A 14,078-nucleotide genomic window follows, 5' to 3' on the forward strand; every position below is an offset into this window, starting at 1 on the left:
TCCAATTATCAATTTCACCACTAATACATCTACCTTTAGAAAACATTAACCCAATTCTGTGTATAGCAGTTTGATTTTCCCCCCGAGGGTCTAAAAACTCCCAGAAATGAAAGTTTCTCATGAAAAGCAAAGTAAAAATTTTCTATAGCACACTGCGAAAAAAAAAATAAATGATTTTTAGTGATCTCAAATGATTAGTTTTTTTCCACTCATTTTTCTACACAGATCAAAAATATTTTCATGATATCACCTTCCAAAGTAAGCTTCGTAGCAAAATAAGCAAAAGAAAGCAAAACCTATCCAACACGGACATTAAGAAGTGGCAAGAGAGATGACCAACATTCAATCATTCAAAGCTGTACATTCTCAATATCAAATTGTCGGTCTTAACTATCATTCTGATCAATCCGCTGAACAAACACAAATATTGAGATGCTTCTAGTTGCTGTGAAATATGGGTTTTTATTTCCTGTGCTTTTAAACTTCCATACGAAAAATTTAAAAAAACAAAATATGCTTTAAAAATGTACCCTGCTTTAAGCAAAACATAGTAATGCACAAATTAGCTACTGGCTTGTGTTTCAGGAGAACGTATTATCCACACCAAACTTCTAGGCATTAAAATTATATTGTATAGTAGAGCGAGACCTCCCTAAAAGTCAATAGACAAATATTAGATTCCCAAAGAATATAGCTCGGACTCTCTGGGATCTCCAAGAAAAATATCAGATCCAAAAGAACACTTTCATTGAGGAGAACTTGCTTAGCAATCAAGAATCTAAAAATAGTGTGTTCCCAGCCATGGGCAGCTACGGAATTCTTTAGGCTTAGTGCAAATAAAAATCTGAGGGTCCTTGTTTAAACAACACAGGTGGTGGGGGAAGCTTGTTCCTTTCTTCTACAGCCACTCCCTCTCTCTCACCTCGTCTTCTTTTTTTTTTTTTTTTTTTAAGATTTTATTTATTTATTTAGAGAGAGAGCATGAATGGGGCGGTGGGGTGGAAGAAGGGCAGAGGAAGAGACAGAAAGACCCTCAAAGTGACTCCCCGCTGAGCGCAGAGCCCGATATGCAGATCTCACCACCCTGAGCTCATGGCCAGAGCCAAAATCAAGAGTTGAACACCTAACTTACTGAGCCACCCAGCTACCCCATCTACTAGTGTTGGTTTTTCACTTGCTACCTAAAGTTCCTTCTCTTGACTATGAGAAGAGTCCTGGGCGAGGGCAGACCTCCACAGGCCCACAGGACCTGCTGGGGTGACTTAGCACACAGGTGCATATACCCATCCACTGCTCTCTCAGTGCCTGCCCCCAGACTTCTCTGCAGGCGGGAGCAGTGAGAGGTGGCTGAGAGCTGTCTCAGGGGAAGGAGGAAGTCAAGGAAAGCAGATCTGTACATGAGGGATCTGGGAGTCCAAGTCTCAGCGCCCAGCTCCATTGTCCCATGGGACTCCATGTATAAAACACAAGACCAAAAATTAAATCATTAAGATTTTTGATAGTGACCGCAGACATGAAACCTAAGCCCCTTCGGAATGTGTGGTGCTTTGAGACTGCATTGTTCCCAGTCCTAAGAAGCCAGCCGGGTCCCCAGCTCTAGACCAGAGTTTTTGGTGCTATTGACATGAAAGGCTAGATAATTTCTTCTCGTGTGGCAGTCATGGGCATTATAAGATGTTTCCTAGCATCTCCTGTGTCTACTCACTGGACACTCGCCAGTGTGATGACCAGTCATGTCTCTGGACATTGCCAAATATCCCTTGGGAAATAAAATTGTCCCTGGTTGAGAACCAAAGCCCCAAATTAATACTTACCTGGGCAAGCCCAGGATGACGTACGTACTCCTGACATTCCCCTACTGACAAGCAGAGGAGAGATTCTAAGATGCACATAACCTATGATAATCATTAGCAGTTACCAATTAAAGAGGCAGGAGGCATCAAAAGGTGAGGTTGGTGTTGACCTGTGGTGCACGGTGCTGACCGCCCCCCGGACAACGGCGGCTTGGGGCAAGGAGCAGGTGATTCAGCCTGGGAAGGGAGCTGACGAAAAAAGCTCAAAGGACACATTTCCTCCTCTTCCAACAGAAGGCAGAGTCCAGTTACTACTCTACTCATCTCCTATTTGCTCTGAGGCAAATAAATCAAGCAAATCTCCCCCACGGTGTAAGTCTCGTGAGGATTATTGCTTGGACTTCGTAGAGCTGGAGGTGGGAAGGGTAGGTCAGACAGCATCAAGAGCGCCATCTAAGAGGGCATTGCCTGGGACTCGCAGGCTCAGGTAGAAAGTGTTTTCCACCATCCACTTCTGAGGATCCCGTACTGATTTTTAATTTATGAAAATTGTATTTATATTCATAGCGTCTTCCTAAGGACCAAACTCCCAGGACATTAGTTGGCTTAATATGACTGATCAGCAGCTTGTTTTGCCATCGTTTACTATCTCCCCCCAATACCCCCCCCAGGTCCCCTTCCCCTCCTCCCCACCTTTTATCTCTGAATTCAGCTTTTCCAAGAGACTTTCTTTACTTATGAGCTGGAGTAAGTCCTCCCCCCTTCAGGGCCAGATCAGTTATGGGATAAAGGGGGAATGGGTACTGGGAGGGCAAGTACAATGCAGTGCATTCAGCTGCTGCTCCAGTCTTGTGTCCTCCATCTCCTTGCACAGCCCGCAGCCTAACAAAAATGCGCTCAGTCCCACACATTTCCCCCTGCCTTGTCTTCCCTCGTGGTGCGCCCATGCCAACTGCTTGCCTCTACACCCCTTGAGCTCCTTTCATCCATCCAGACCCAGATCAGTGCAGCTTCTGCTGTGAGCCTCCTTGACCATTCCATTCCACGACAATCTCAGGCTTTCTGAATGTCATGGGCACGCATGGTCTGAGCCGCACCGGGGGCACCCCCCTAGCACATAGCGGTGGGTCAGTTACCATCTATGGAAGAAGAAAATCTCACAATTGTAAGTCAGTGCTACATGTTGCCATGCTATGTTTCGTCATTCTTCCCAACTACATCAAAACCCTTGAGAGCAGAAGATACCCTTCCATGGGATGGATAAATTAGCGCATAATTAGTCACTACTTCAATTCTATGCTCTTAGTTTGTCCCCTTCTCAAATCGAAACAGTCCTGAAGAAGGACTCTTTATTCTCTACCCTTGAAAAACCATCAGTCCCCCAATTCAGCTCTTCCCAAGCTCTTGAGTTTTCCAGTCAAGGAAAACATCGACATTTTCTCGCTGCTTCCTGCCAAATGACTGATTATCAACTCTGGGATTGCGTTCTTTTGGCTAAATAGTCATCCTACCAGGAGCTGTTTTTCCATGTGTTATAGTTTCCCTACATGACAGACATAAACATTGTGATTATTATTTTAATAAGAAGAGCACAGTCCCTTATATTTCTAGAACCAAATTAAGAAGCATAAGGGAATTGTTTATTCAGTTGGAGTAAACTGAGAGTAATTTCTTATTAGAGATATTCAGGTAAATCTGAAAAGCATAAATGATCTTACAAAAGCATGAATGAATCGGACACCATTTGTGGCCTGATAGAAGTAACCGTCTCTTTACATACACTGAGGATGGAACAACATTATGAGATTAATCAGCTGAACCGATAAATGAAAGTAAGTTAACAGAGTGAACACAGATGAGCAGTTGTGGTTCGAGCCTGGCAAAACAGGGAGGGAACCTGTGTGGTATTAATCAAAACTCATATTTGGTTGGTGTATTTGTAATCTCTGCAAATAAACAATAATGTAGATCTCTGGAGAAATGTTCAACGGTTATTGTCACTATAGGTCAGTTAATATAGGTCAGTCTTGATTGTGAATATATTTTGATTCCTGGAACACTTGCTGACCTACCATTGATCAGTGCAGAAGAATTAAAAGATACCTAAGATATGCAAGTCTATTGGGGCCCCTGGGTGACTCAGTCAGTTGAGCATCTGCCTTTGGCTCAGGTCATGATCCCAGGGTCCTGGGATTGAGCCCCACATCAGGCTCCATGCTCAGTGGCGAGTCTGCTTCTCCTTCTTCTTCTCCCTCTCATTCTCACTCTCTCTCAAATAAATAAAAATCTTATTTAAAAAAAAAAAAGAAGATATGCAAGTATAAGTTATGTAGAGTATATGCAGGGATTCCACTTTTAAAGGTTTGTCTAACTGTTGCTGAGATGAATATTAGAATATTACCCAGTCACTTAAAATTAAGACTACATGTTCAAAAAACCTTCCAAATGAAAGTTTTATGATTTTACATAATCGAGATCTACTACACAGGACTCTAAAAATGTTTTGTTATGCTAGTTTATTTTTTTTTTTTTAATTTTTTATTGGTGTTCAATTTACTAACATACAGAATAACCCCCAGTGCCCGTCACCCATTCACTCCCACCCCCCGCCCTCCTCCCCTTCTACCACCCCTAGTTCGTTTCCCAGAGTTAGCAGTCTTTACGTTCTGTCTCCCTTTCTGATATTTCCCACACATTTCTTCTACCTTCCCTTATTTTCCCTTTCACTATTATTTATATTCCCCAAATGAATGAGAACATATAATGTTTGTCCTTCTCCGACTGACTTACTTCACTCAGCATAATACCCTCCAGTTCCATCCACGTTGAAGCAAATGGTGGGTATTTGTCATTTCTAATAGCTGAGTAATATTCCATTGTAAATAGGAAGTATTCATTTAGAATGGATTCTGAGATTTTTTTTTTTTTTTTAGAAATTTAAACATAGAATGAAATACTTTGAAATAAGGTGTATATATATCCATGGAGGAAAATTAAAGAAGAAAGAATGCAAGTCACAAAAGTGGCCAAATAGCAGAAATCTGCATGTGTTGGTGAAAAATGGGGAGAGGGGCTGGAAGAGCAGTCACGATATATTCTATCCAGGACAGACGGGCCGGGAAAGTGCACCTGCCCCAGCAGCTTAGAGGAGACTGACACCGACTGGATTTGGGGGCTGGTGTGTTTTATGTTCCCAGCCTCAGAGGCACCCAGCACGAGAGAACGGCCATCAATGCATCCCCCTTGGTGTCACATTCTGGAGCAGCTGAGATCTGCCCACACGGGGGTCCAAAATGTGTAAATAAGCTGCTTCTAGGGCACGTGGGGGTAATATGTAGTGTGAGGACCAGGGAGCCATTGGAAACTCCTAGAACGAGTAGTTTAGGTTTGAAAAAGGCTACATCGCATTTGGAAGTGCCAAAAAGAGAACATATTTTCAATCCCCAAATGGATTTTCTCTTTCTGGCCCTGTGTCCCATGTCCAAGAAAGGATGCGGCGCTTAGAGGTGCTTAGAGGTGAACGTTGATACTTTCCTGAGGTCAGAGCAGCCAGGCTTGGATGTGGTCCTGGCATCGCAGTGTGCTGTTCTGACGGGATGAGCTTCTCCTCTGGCAAGAACCCACCACTGCGTGACCATTTTGTTGCCCTGCCTTTGTTTTTACCTGTAAAAATACCATAGTAGACACTAATGGCACAAAAACTACCACGATGCAGAATGAGTGCAGGAAGGAAAATCCCAATGACTCGAAAAGCAAGTTGTCGGACTGCAGATTTTCCTATCATGTCTTGGGGACAAATTACAAATGCAAAGTTGCCACCTCTTGTGAGACGCTCGGCCTGCTAGACACGTTGTGTACAGTCTTTGCTCCTCCTCCTGCCACAGAAGCCACCCTGCGCTCCAAACGGCTCAGCCAAGTGTATTCATTCGTTCACCCGAGCGTGGCTCTTTGACAAGTGACAGACTCAATTTTATTCCAACATTGGAAAAAATGGGGAATGGTGTTTAATATGATTGATAGAAAATACATCCTCTCTCTCTCTCTTCTTGTTTTTGAGTCATCACCAATTTCCATATTATATAAACATCGGAATCAGCCATTCTTAAAGTGAATAACATTCTTCCCACTACTGAAAATTGTATGTCCGGGAAAAAAAAAATATGTTGTTTATGTAATTTTCTTCTCTGTAGTTGATTAAAATAGTACTATGTTCTTAAACATTGGTATATGGTCATTAGCATAATAATGAACATAACACTCAAATTGCCATTATTATTAAGGTTTCCTTAAACAGTTTGCTTTGGGTTAATATAGAAAAACAACTTATTATTTTTTTAAGTAAATTAAGGCATAATATTCTCTAGAGCCAATAAATAGCAGAGAGAGAGACAGACAGATGAGAGAGAGAGAGAGATACAAACAGCATTCCTATGTCATCATGTAGAAGATAAAGCTGCCATTCCAGAATTTCCAGAAAGGGAGTCCTACTAACATCAACCCAGAGGTCCTAAGAAGGGGATTTCTGATTGCCTGGCCCCTTTGAGATGTGGATGACCCCCAGTTGTGCCAGGTTTCCAGCATTCTACCAGCGATCTCTTGACTCTTCTTTTTTGGTATGACAACTCTGAAAGAAAGTTGTGGGTTTTTTTAAGCACCATTGAGGCCACGTTATATAGACTAGACTTAGGCAAATGAAACCTGTTGCCAAGTATCTTTGCCACTTTACCACCTAAAACAACAACACAGAAGACTCGGGAATTGCCAGGATCCTGGTTCCTGAAGGGTAAGAAAGACATGCAGCCATCATATTTACAAAAAACAATGCTTGTGAGTGATTAGAATTCACATGGAAAACTTTTTAAGGAATTTAAGGTATTAATAAGTACTCTAATATCATGTCCGGATGTTTGACAAAGAAATATTATTTTGAGATTACAAATAAATACAGATTTCCCCTTGCCATCTGAAAGTAGATCATTCCTATGAAAACTTTTTTTAAGCCCAAGTGGTATAAAGCAAAGAAGCAATTACCATTTGTTTATAAGGAAATTTTTTTGAGCTTTCCCAGACCTCTAAAATAACCTCTTTTAGGATTTTCTGATGCTTTCAAAGACATCTTGCTAACAGATACATGAAATAAATTGAGATAAAGCTCAGATCCCCCAACACAGTTCAAAGCTATGGTCCTAGCTGCTGAGATGCGCAGGATAGAGCAGGGCAGGGAGCCTGGTCCTGCCGCCCTCCCTGCTTGGGATGCGCGCTACCTCCGTAAGGGCTCACGGCGATCAAATGCTCACCACGACTTTTGCTTTTCAACTTTTATTGTAAAAGTGAAAAACGTCCTCAGCTTTCTTTTGGTTACTGAAAACAGGTAGTAGTGTAGGACTTTTGTAAAACCAAAGGAGCATGATTCAAACTTTCAAAAAGCAGGGGACATCTAGTAAGTACAAAATAAACTCATGCTCATTTTCCACAGTTGTTGCCCTGGCCATCTGTAGATAGGAATCCTCCTTTCTTTACGAGAATGCTTCCAGGTTCCATGGATTCGGGTCATTGATCTTTTCAGAATATTTCACAGTCAACAGCATTCTTCTGAAAATAAAACTCATCAAAAAGATTGGATGAATAGACAAATTCTACAGTCACTGAGCTTTGACTCTCAAATCCTGGTATTGCTTTCATTCCGGTTGTGTGCATCAGGGTCTTCACGTGAAACAGACACACTTATATAGGGGAATTGAGAAAAGGTTTAATAAGGAGATGTTCACACATGTGGGTAGGTTTCAGGCAAGTGGACACGCAGGGCTGGCTTCTTGGGCCTGCCATCCCTACTGTCACACAGGTCCCCGGGCTTCAAACCCTGTGCTTGGGGTAGTGCTCTACTATTGCCACCTTGAAAGTCTCAATAATTTTTTTAACTGGGTCCCCCACATTTTGTCTCCCCTGCACCCCACAAATTATGTAGTCAGTCCTGTCAACAGGAGATGTTGAAGTACCGGAAGAAATTCTGCTCCAGACTCCCTTCAGACTCAAGACTGCAAAGCCAACTCTTCTCAAGGCCTCCAGCCTGCTGCTGACCTGCCTCACTGATTTCAGGCTTGCCAGGCCCCACAGTCATGTGAGCCAATTCCTTAAATAAAATCTAGACAGGAAGATCTAGAGATAGATAGGTGGACAAGTAACTCTCCCAATTTTCTGTTCCTTCTGTTCCTTTAGATGTATAAATAATAGTCATCTCTCTTTCTCTCTCTTTTTATTCAGAGAGATAAAGATGTATATAGAATATTATATTATATTTTATATTTTATAGATGACAGGTAGGTAGATAGATCCAGTGAAATACTCCAGACCTAACTCTTCTCCATACTAAAATTTCTCTCTCAAATCCTCTCTTTGCCTTAAGCTAATTGGAAACTAAAGAATAGGAGAATTCGTTTATGCAACCTACAAATATTACCTTTTGAGGCACAGAGCAAGATGGAGAAAATTGAGAATGGATCCAGAGGGCAAAATAATAATCCCCAGCATTCTAATATAGTTTTCTAATTGTAACATTCGAAATGTAGTTTCTAGTCGATGTAGCACATAGCTATCATGTAATGGGTGCCTTAGCATACTGAACTTTTTTTTCAAATTCATGAGATATGTTTGCTATTCCCTCTTCAAAGAGGAGGAAACAAAGACTTAGAAAATTTAGAAAATGTGTCCAATATCAGACAGCTACCAAATGACAGAGCTGGGATTCCAATGCTAGTCTGTCCAATGCCAGAGACAGTGGTTTTGGCTAATTCCTAAGCTGACGCAGATGTTTTTCTTCAATGCACTCCTAGCCTCAATAAACTCCCATACAAAATATTCAAATTATTTCCAGCATCTCCCTTGTATCCCATGATCAATTTATATCCTTCCCCTACAATCTTGCTCTCCTCCTAGCTTATTCTCCTGGTGGGAAATTATTTTTGCTGAGATGTTCCTACCAGTGTACCCCAGAAGGTAAGAAGTTTTCTCAAATACGGCATTCACAGCATCTGCAGCTGACTGCATGGAAAGTGTTTTTCATAGTTGTGTTTTCGTGACTATTCATTTGTCTAACAGCTTTTTTGAATATCTTTGGAAAGGAAAGAATTAGAAGGTCGTTCTGTTTTGTTTTGTTTCCACACGTTCTACAACTCTTTACGCTGACCGTGTGAATAGCTGGCAATCAACATCTAGTGAGTAAATATTTTGATAGTTTAAGAATCTGGGTGGTGGTGTGTTTGATCACTTCCAACAGGAAGTCTGGGCTGAGAGAGTCTTGACCTTGTCTCAGCCCTACCCACCAGAGCAGGAAAAAGTACCAGGCATCAACTCAGCCATGAGTTTTGACAGGAGATTAAGTAGGACAAGGAAACAGAGTTCAGGCTCAGCAAATCTCCTGCAAATGGGGCTCCAAGATGAAGTGTAGTATCTGGAGGCTGCCGCTTCACAGGAGTTCCAGAACATGCAGGCACCACCAAAGGCATCTATCAGAAGTAGTGGAATTCCATTCAAAGGTCAGGATTTAAGACCAGAGCTCTTGATTCAGGAGTGAGGATGGCAAAAGTAAGTTAGGGTCCATAAAGAGAAATTGCCCTGAATTCTAAGCAGGCTTCTAAAACGAAGTACAATTTTAACAACTGTCACAGGAACAAAGAGCAGGGCAGAGACCTGTTTATCCAACTTAAACCCCATACCAAATCTTCAAAGCTAGGGTTAACAGTAGTCCCAAGGCCTGCCTGCCATTCTTGGACCATGCCTGGCACAAGATAAGTCAGCCCCGAGCTGATGGGGGCAGAGACTGGATCAGAACGAACTCCATAATACCAGCAGAATTTGTTTCAAACATCAGATGATATTTTTTAACCGAGATACAAAACGGAGTCCAACTTAGAGTAATCAGATATCCTAAACTAAAGATTCATGACTTATTAAGAGCATATATTGTGTTCTGGTTTTGAGCTCTAAAGTCCCAAATGTGTTGGGATCCTCTTGGTCAAACTAAAGGAGTTTGACAGAGGCTAGATGGAATGTTAATTTTGAACCTTTCTTTAATTTCTCTGATTATGTATGAGTTTTATGTAATGATTAATATGGGGGTGGAGGGCTATGTATACACAGTCATCCTCTCAGAAGTGAGTATCTGATTGGCTTTCTCAGACAAGGAGGATTTTTCTACACTTATGTAGGATCACCTATGTATCCAGAATTCCCAGATTTTAAAGGCAATCTAAATGGTTGTTCATTTATTTATACATCAGTTTTTTTAATCTATACGAGTGATAATTATGTAGGAGATTTTTAGTTGATAGGCCCCAACAATGGGTTGCACACGATTGTGATATTCATTTGATGAAAACCTCTGGACTGTCTCTTATGTCAAAAGTTAAGTGGTTCTAAAAATAAATAAATTAATTAATTAATTAATTAAGTGGTTCTGTCCATTTAGGGCCTGAATAAAGACATTAATCGACACTTTGATTATATGATTGATAATCTCGTATAACCTCAGGATGCAGAGAGAACCTGCCACTGTTATGAGATACGACCCTCTTGTAAGATCAGATTTGTGATGTGTGCAGAAAGTGGAGGCTCTAATTTGAACACACTTCACAATTTTTATATTATTGGCCTTGTTCATTCAATAGCATGTAGATCTAAATCTACCGAAGCCATTCATTTCCACTCTATATGTTAGAGCAGCTATTTAAATGGTATAATTCTTTTTTTCTAGGACTGTGGACACACTTGACCTTATGGTTCTAGAAATCTTAGGAAGGTTGACTTTGAAATAATTTTTTGACTATAATAGAATATTTGCCAAACTTCCTTGAAGAAAGTCAAGCATATATAGTAAACACCAACTCTAAAAATATTAATGAGCACCAATAGTAGATTATAAACCATCGCTGGGAGGCAAAATCCTCTCAGGATTAAACATTTATTTATTTATGTTATTGATTCAAGGTCACCACATGAATACAAAGACACCGCAAGCAAACAGAAGAAAGTCTTAGGACAACATGATTTTTTTTTTTTTTACTGCTTTTGTGGATAAGTTTACTGAGTGTTACCCTAAATTTATAAATACAAATCATTTTAGAATGTACAGTAAGTATTTTTTAAGTGTAACTGACAAATCATTTAGATCTATGTTAATCAGCTATACTTTAAATGCTTTGGGACAATGATAATGGTAGCTGCTATAATTTCTTATCAATAAGTGTCATATATGTGTAGTTCATTAAAGGTGCATTCGGGGGCTCTTTGGATTTCTCAAGAGATAGGATAAATTTCTTTGGTAAATATGACCAAGAATTTTTCAGCAATTAACTGTGAGCACCATATAGTTATTTGCACCAGAAAAAGATAAAACAGTGAAAAGTTTGCAAAAAGCAGCCATAACCTAAGTAGACAGATTAAAAAAAAAAAAAAAAAAGATAAGTAGAAGAAGGATCAGGACTTCTGGACTCCTAGGATACACTAAGATTTTGCTGCTAGAAATTAATGAATATACCAACAGAAAAGAGCAGACTAATAAATAAACCAAAGGATTATATTCTTTGCAGAAAAAATTACATCCTAGTTAAATCATTAGCTATCTACTCAAAAAAATAAGATGAAAGCTCAAACAATATATAAAAATGGGAATGTGGTAACAATCAAAGGCGTAGGGGATTTAAAAAAATTATGGGGGTACTTTGTTTCTAAGTACAAAACTGTTTTGACAATCTGACTAAAATAGTTTTTTTCTACAAAAATACAACTATGTCCACTGCCTTAATAAAATTCTCAGTGAACTACTATCTCCAAACATACTCCAAGCAATTGCACAGATTAAGTCTTTCAAATGTACATGGAAAGAAAGAAGAAAACCTCTTTCTCTTGTTTCACTTGGGTTCAAAACCTGTCCTTAACCCACTTTACTGAAATTCCTTACCCTCCTTGTGCCTCCATTTTGTAATTTGCAAAATGAGGATGCAGATAGCATTTCCTTCATAGGTCGGTCATGAGCACTAGATGAACATTTGTGAGGCATTTAGGATGGCTGTTGGTGCTTAGTTCTATATAAGTTTTTGTTAAATAAAATCAAATATCTAACAAACACAATTTTTTAAAACCACTGCAATGTTATCTACAAATCTTACTGTAAATGTCACAAACATTAGCAAAATTATTTCACCAATGCAGTAAATGGATAACATACAATGAAAAACACAATTTTATATCAGAAATGCAGTGGTGATAGTCTAGGATTACAATTTACTAAATTCAAACATTAATTCATATAAGTAGTTTAATATTTCATGATACAAAGTTTTTAAAAAAACAAAATTATATCAAAAAAAGTTTCTTTCTATAATTACTACTTACCTAGAAAAAGGAGTAACAATTTGAAAGGAAACAAGCGAAAACATAAAATACAGTATTGAATTGAATATTTTTTTCTAAAAAATAACACTACAGGCAACTAATACTTTTAAAGATATTCTTTAAAAGGCTCTGGAGAAATAGACATTCTCCACAGAAGAATTCCCTTTGAACTGAGGGGAAAAAAAAAAAAAACTAATGTAGAATTAATGCTTTTTAAAAATCAAATTGTTCTACATGTAAAGTGCCCAGAGCAACTAGAAGTAATAATATATTCCTTATGTTCTCTTTAGGTTAATAACTATATTTTTAAGAAAAGTGAGACCAAAAAAGTTATTTGGGTTCAATCATCATCAATATGAATACTAACATTGTGAATTTCATGCTTGCAAATAGAACCTTTGCTACTATGAATTATTTCCCAATTTTAAACTCAGCCTGGAATCATGAGATAACTTTTGGCTGGACATCTTAAATTTCTATATTAAACAAAGAAAAGAAGAAGGAATATATACCCCGAGAACAAGTAGGATTCCTTTTTTCTTGTTTCTATATTTCCGTTTATTTCTACATAAAGTATATAGAAAACACTCCTCAATCTCCTGTTCAAGAGAAATTTAAAAAGCAAGCGTTTGTTGATAACCTCATATATTTCCTAAATTGTGTAAGGAGCTATGAAAACCTAAAAGTGCACAAAATAGGTTCTCTCTTTGTGAAGCTCGTGATCTCGTTGGAGGGAACAACACAACCATCACCGAAGCCCTTTGAGGACATGAGCGACTTCAGGCGTAATGGCACTTTGGTCTCAGAAGAAAGAGGTATGGGAGGTCTTCGAGAAGATGGGGACTTCAGCTGAGTCTGGAAGAGTTAGAGGATCTGAGTGGGTGTTGGGATGGAAGGGGGGGCTGAGAAGGAAGGTAAAAGCCGAGCCTGGTCTTTGCAGTGTCCTGAGGCGATCTCCCATCTGGTGGCTAGAATGCTTCCATCAGAAGTGAGATTTTTATGACAAGATTCAGTCCATATTGAAAGTCAGCCTTCATCATACAGGAGAAGGTCATGGGCAGCATCAGAAGTAGACAGAGGAGTCAACCTGAAGTCAATCTGAAGTCAACCTGAAGCTACAGGAAACTTCTTTAAGTCCTTGAGCAGTGAAGTAACATGAGGAAAGGTAACCCCTAGAAGATAATTCAGTTACTCTCTGCCATCTGGATTTAAAGAAAGAAAATCGTAGGGTCAGGACCATCTGCAGGGATCTGTTGTAGCCCTGCGGGTGTCAGAAGGTGTCATCTGACCTGTTGTAACACCGCAGATATTAGAAGGTAAAGTGGTTTTAAAACGTGCACACGAATTCTTCAGTATCCTCCTTTTAATAGGTGGAGCCTAATTCCCCTCTCACTTTGTCAGCTGGGTGCAATGACTCTTTGGGTGTATTCCAACCAGTAGAATAAAGTGGAAGGGATGGTGGGGCACTTCTGAGACGACACCATAAGAATGTATTGTGGATTCCTCCTCGCTTGGTTTCTTGGGGAAGTTAGCTGGCACGTCAGGAGTCCTTCTCTGGAGGGCCCACGTGGGGAGGAGTTGAGGTTTCCAACCAACGTCCAGCTAGAAAGTGAAGCCTCTATAGCACAGCCATGTGACTGAACCTTCTTGAAACAAGTTCTTCAACCCCAGCCAGCTCTTGCCGATACTCCAACTACAACCTCGTAAGTGGCTCTGAACCAAAACCGACTGGCTAAGCTACTCCCAGATTCCCGACGCTTGAAAATTACGTGAGCTAGCAACTGTTTGTTCTTTTAAGCAACTGGGTTTTGGGGTAACTTGTTATACCACAACAGAAACCAATAACAGAATGAAAGTCTAAGGAGCTAACAATAACTGGCTGGTTTTCTGTTGTTG

At 39.8% G+C, this 14,078-nt stretch overlaps 1 long non-coding RNA gene across 2 annotated transcripts in view; it reads right to left on the minus strand.

Moving 5' to 3' along the window:
- LOC144316744 (uncharacterized) overlaps positions 1-14,078 on the minus strand; it is a 45,573-nt gene that overhangs the window by 11,393 nt on the left and 20,102 nt on the right. Inside the window, exon 4 of one of the 2 annotated variants that reach the window (XR_013382595.1) lies at positions 7,142-7,516. The exons of the other annotated variant lie outside the window; for it this stretch is intronic. This is a non-coding gene — a long non-coding RNA (uncharacterized LOC144316744). Of the gene's footprint in view, positions 1-7,141; positions 7,517-14,078 lie in introns of those variants that run through there. 2 annotated transcript variants of the gene reach the window in all.

This window comes from Canis aureus, chromosome 7, assembly GCF_053574225.1.
Source record: "Canis aureus isolate CA01 chromosome 7, VMU_Caureus_v.1.0, whole genome shotgun sequence".
Taxonomy (NCBI): Eukaryota; Metazoa; Chordata; class Mammalia; order Carnivora; family Canidae; genus Canis; species Canis aureus.